Here is a 5,747-nt window from a genome sequence, read left to right on the forward strand (position 1 = left end):
GTTGAGAAACAATTTGCTTTGAACCGGGTTTTGTAAAACCGTTGGCATCTGGTTCCCAATATTTCACTTTAATTTAACCCAAAAAAAATATATATTTCACTTTAATCTTACTTACTCTCTAAGAAAATTTTAGGATAAGAGTTATCAACAATAAATTTGATTTTATCTTATTATTATTTTGTTGAATTGGTTGTTCAAATGATCATGATAGAATCTTGCAATTTGTTGGGATAATATCATCATCTATTAATATTTAAATTTTGTATTTACTGCTTTAGAAAAAATAACTTCTCTCAACATTGTGGTATAAATGATTTGAATTCATCTATAAAAATAAACTTCGACATTGTGGTATAATTTGGCCTAAAGTACTGACTCAAACTTAATGGTGGGTCAAATTTGTAATGAGTATGGGTTCAAGAAATTTTTAGTCTCTAGGGCAACCATATCGCTAACACCGACATTCATAGAATTTTTTTTTGTTGAGAAATGTTTTGTGTTTCTATTTTCATTAAAAATTTAAATAATGTTTTTGTTGTAAAATGCATCTAATAATGATTGGAAGTATGTTTGGTAACGTAATATTTGTTACAAGATTTATAAAAGCAAAAACATATGATTAAAAGTGTTACAAGTTAAAAAATAAAATTGACTAGTTTAAAAATGTTTTTTTATTTATTATTTACTGTTATTCACTACAATGTCGTGTTGCTACAATTAATTTAGTGTTTTTAGTTTTAACCTCTTTTTAAAAAATAACACACTAACATTATTCAAATTATAATAAATATTATCAAACACATTTTGTATTTTGCTTCCCTATAATATACCATCAGCAAAAAACACCGAGTAAAACCCGTTGTCAAACATGCCTAAACAAATCAGGGCAAAATTGAAGGCATAAGACTTGAAAATTAGACTTTAGGAAGAATATTTTCTTATTCATGATTCAATAATATATATATAGTAATCAGATCATTCGTATAAGTCCTATAATCAGGCTATATCTCTAAAGAATCTGTCCACACCTAATGTACAGTTATATTATCTCTAAAATAGGACAGAATCGCAAGAATAATATTTGCAAGAATAATATTTACAAGAATTGTTAACCATTAACCCAATATTTCAACAATAAAGTCATAGAAAGAAATGGAATCCCTGAACCCAAAGTCAAAAGTTTTGATGAATCAAAAGGCCATTTTTAGTAACTACTAGTAGCATATTGTGCTTGGAAATAATCACGTTTCTGGGTATAAGTTTGTGACTTAAAAACTTTGTAGCGTAAGCATGTTCTGAATTTAAAGGGGAAGTAATTTTATCAACCACTTTTTGTCCACTTTATGAAGTAGATGTAATGCTATGAACACTCTCCAACAAAAAAAAAAAAAATACAGTAGGACTCAACAAAAACCCATTCATGAGATTTAATTTGTGTTTTGTGGGACTACCTTTCTTAGAGTTAATTTGTCCAGTATCATTTCTTAGCTGGATTTATCCTTTCTACCTAGTTCATTATTATTATTTTTTTAAAAGGTAAATTATATTAATCTTATCTTAAGTTTGGACAAATTAGGTTTATTACCCTTTTTTAGCTTCTAAGGTCTATTTCTTAGTTCAAGATCCCTCTTATGAACTTATAATCATGGAATCGACTCGATCATCAGATTATAGATTATAAGTTCATTCCATACCGGACCAGACCATTCTCATTATGAGACAAGGTCGAAAATTGATTTTGAATGTGAAAGGTCAATAATGCCCTTATGTTATAATAATATATTATATTGCATTTTATGGAAGGAAGTGATAAAATTGTTATTTTATAAAATTTGGTCAATAAATTTTTTTTTTTTTTTTTTCAAAAGGTAATTTGGTCAATAAATTTGCTAGAAAGAAAAGTTAGAGGATTGTTGATGAGTCAAATTTCATCTCAAATTTCAGGGAGGTCCAAATATTAAAACACAACAAAAAAGTAAAGTGTAATTTATCAATTTTTTTAATATTAAATGGTCTTTCTTTCCTGTGTGAACCTTGCAATCATGTTATCAATTCTAATTTAGTTGCGAGGATGGTGAACATTGATTGGCACAATGGTAAGATTGGGGGGCTACCTTAACCTAGAGTTAAGGTGCATACATCATCATTTTGTCACATAATAAACCGTATAAAGTTTCATATATATGCAGTGTATGATACATGACAGACTCGCTAGGTTTTAAGCAGTTGTTGAATAAAAGTGAGGGTGGGTTAAAATAATAATAATAATAATAAGAGTGAGGCTTCTTTCTTGGATCTCTATCGGTGTACCATAAGATGCGCGCTTTTAAATCCAGAACAGACAGTTGATGCAAGTGATTTTTTTTTTTTCGGAAGATAAGTTGTATTGAAAAAGTTGATGCAAGTTGCTTCAGCTTACGAATTCTTCTTCTTTTTTTTTTTCTTCTTTTTTTTTTCTTTCCTAAGTCAAGGGGGTGAAAAAATATTAGTACGTATTTGATTTTGTGGATGCAACCTTTCATTGTTCATCCACAAAATCAAAGCATATTCAACAAATGCCAATATGAAAGGTTGCATCCATAAAAATGATTTGATTTTGAAATATCATATTATGTAATATATTAAATATATATATTCAAATCAGATCAAAATCAAATCATTTTCAACAATTGCCAATAAGACAAAAATATGATTTGATTTTGTGAAAAAAATTTGATTTTAAATATCATAATATGTAATATATTAATATTATATATTATATTTATTTAAAAATCATACTTCATTCCTTTTGAGATACAAAACTACTATTTAGATTAATATATATATATATATATATATTTATAATAAAAAAAATTAATTAAATTAAAAATAGTTAAAGAAAAAAACAATAAAACCTGATTTTAAAACCCTAATTCAATGCTCTTATAATTTTTTTAGTAGAATAAAAGTAGGTTCAAATTGAGAGTAATGAAAAATAAAAAATAAAAAAAGTTATTTAAGAATGTAAATCTTTTGGCGCAATATTTGAATGGATTCCTAAATAAAAACGTGAATGAGGAGGTAAGAGATGAAGACAGAGAGAAAAAAAGGAAACTTAATGGAAAATTTAGGCCCTGCTTGGATTGGATTTGAGAAAACAGTTTTCTGTTTTCATAGTGACAAAAAAACAAGAAACTGTATTTTACTTATGCTTGGATCCATTTTGTGGAAACAGGTTTTGAAAAACTGAAAACTGATAGTTACAGATTTTAGAGAACAATAAAAAGGTGTTCTCACAATTCTTGAGTTACGATTCTCACTTTTTAGGAAACACGGAGAACAGCTCATACTTAAAAAAATCACTTTGGAGGGCGTCGTTTAAAACATCATCATCCTAAACTTGACGATTTTTCCATCTGAGTCGTACACTCCTCCTCCTCTATCTTCTCTTTCTACGCGCAGAAGTGATCTCAGTTTGGATCATCAAAGTAATTCAACCTCATCAAGAAGCTTCTCCCGGTCGTTCCTCACTTTCTCTCTAACAGAACATAACTCAGCTTTCTATCCAGATTTCTTCGTCGATTAGATCTCATCTTCTCTGGATTTCTCAGTGGTGTTGGGCTAGCGATCGACCGGAAAAAGGCTCATGATCGACTGGTTTAAAGACACTCTTTCGGTAATCCATCTCTCTCTCTCTCTAACATTATGTGGGTTTTCTTAGTTGGATCGATGGATTCGATTTGTGAAATTTGTGGTGGATTTGGTTGGTTGGATGGATTTGGGTGTATATTGTGTTTGTACAACTTTTATTAAGTATAGTTGCTGAAATGAATTCACTTCCGATACTTATTTAACATATATATATATTTGCAATTCTTACTTTACGCAGTAACTTAATCATGGAAAATTCTCTTCAAAATAACTTGTATTCTATGTTGAGGTAAGTTTCGTCAAAAACAATTCCTATTATGAGGTAAATTCGCAACGCAAATTATACAGTTACATATAAAATCAATGATAACTTGGGTAAAGTTGCTCAAAATAGATCATGCTTCTAAATAGAATTTTTTAATTTTTTTAATTGTTTGTTCTATGATGCAATTCTAGCCACTCATAATCCCATATGGACATATATATATATATATATATATATATATATATATATGAAATAGTAGTATTTTTTCTTCATCTTTAATTTTTTATTTATTTTTAATTAGTTCTACTTAAAAAAATGTTATGAAGCCTTATTCTAAATATAAATAATAGAAATGAATATAAAAAAATTATATATTTGAATTTAATAATCCATTATTTTACTTCGTAAGGGTAGTTTTAGTATGCATTAATCACTTTTTTTTTTTCACTTTCATACTATCCAAACTAACAAACTAATATTTTTTTATAATTTTTTGGATAAATTTTCATGTTAACCAAATGCATGATAGAAAATCTATTTTCTTTTCATTAACTTTTTATTTCATTCACTTTCTATAAAAGACTGTTATCTGAAAACAAGTATTTTTATAACAGTGTTTTTACAAAATTGAACCAAACAGAATTTTTTGTACAGTTTTCAGTTTTTCGAGAACTGAAAACTGTTTCTATAGTTACAAACCAATCAAACCCTAAATAAATCTTCGGGCAAAAAACGTGAATGAGGAGGAGAGAAAGAGAGAAAAAAACAAAGAAGTGACTTAAGAATATAAATCTTTGGGAAAAGGAAGGTTATTTAAGAATATAAATATTTTAGCCCAATATTTGTATTGGTTAGGGTTTGTTGATGATAGTTCGTGAATAGGATGAGGAGATCATTCCACGTCTGTCGGGGATGCTGAGATCAGAGACTGAGTGGAGCTCTAAGTTAGCACAATGGATTCTCCATAGAGGAGATTAAGAAAGAGAAGACAGATTTGCTTAAAACCCATGGTAGCGCGAGTCCTAGGAGACCATCACTTATGGTTATAGTTAGGGTGGTGTATATGTATTTTCAGTCCCCAAAAATGGTGAGGGTTAAGCTCTATTTATACTACTTTATTTGGGTAAGGACCGTTGGTCATGAAAGCTAACTTCCTCTTTATCCAATGGTTGTTTTACCTAGGTAAGGACCCTTGGTTATGATGATAGCTCTTTTTTTATCCAATAGTAATTCTGTAAGATATACATTTAGAGTATTATGTGGTCTATTACTCGAGCTCAGCTATTGGGTGTTAAACATTCTTTCCCTCTTGTGTAGACCTCGAAGTGAAGCGATTCCTTGGAACTCAGATTCTCCCAACTGAAGATAAGGAAAGAGCCTTCTTCAGGGTTCCGCCTTCTCGGCCACACAGGCTCTATCCTAGCTCAGTGTCTCGAGGTCCTTACAGTTAAAAAGAGCTTGAGAGAAAAATGCCCGAGGTTACGCCTACAGGAAGCAACCTCGGAAAAGAAGGAAGGAGGGGCCCATCTGACTGGAGCAGGGCGAGTCCACAGAAGAGGAAGGGTAGCGACCCCTTTCTCGGCCAGTGAGTTCAGTTATAGGACGAGTAGCTCGAGGATACTATCTTTTCAGGAGCACGCCAGATAAGTACTGGCCAGGTGTGCTTATTTTCAGAGATGGTGCCACTCAAGCAGACATCGTGGCACGTATATCAACATTTTGCCCCTGCTCGAGATCGCGAGGAGGGAGCTTAAGGCTGTGATGAGGGAGCTTAAGGCTGTGATGAGGGAGCTCAAACAAAAGATTGAGGTAGATAAGTGAATTTTTTAAAGATATAAGTGAGCTAACTGAG

The sequence above is a fragment of the Cornus florida genome, unplaced genomic scaffold (assembly GCF_030987335.1).
Source record: "Cornus florida cultivar Cherokee Brave unplaced genomic scaffold, ASM3098733v1 CherokeeBrave_3.0.0_Hap2_Chr05, whole genome shotgun sequence".
Lineage (NCBI taxonomy): Eukaryota > Viridiplantae > Streptophyta > Magnoliopsida > Cornales > Cornaceae > Cornus > Cornus florida.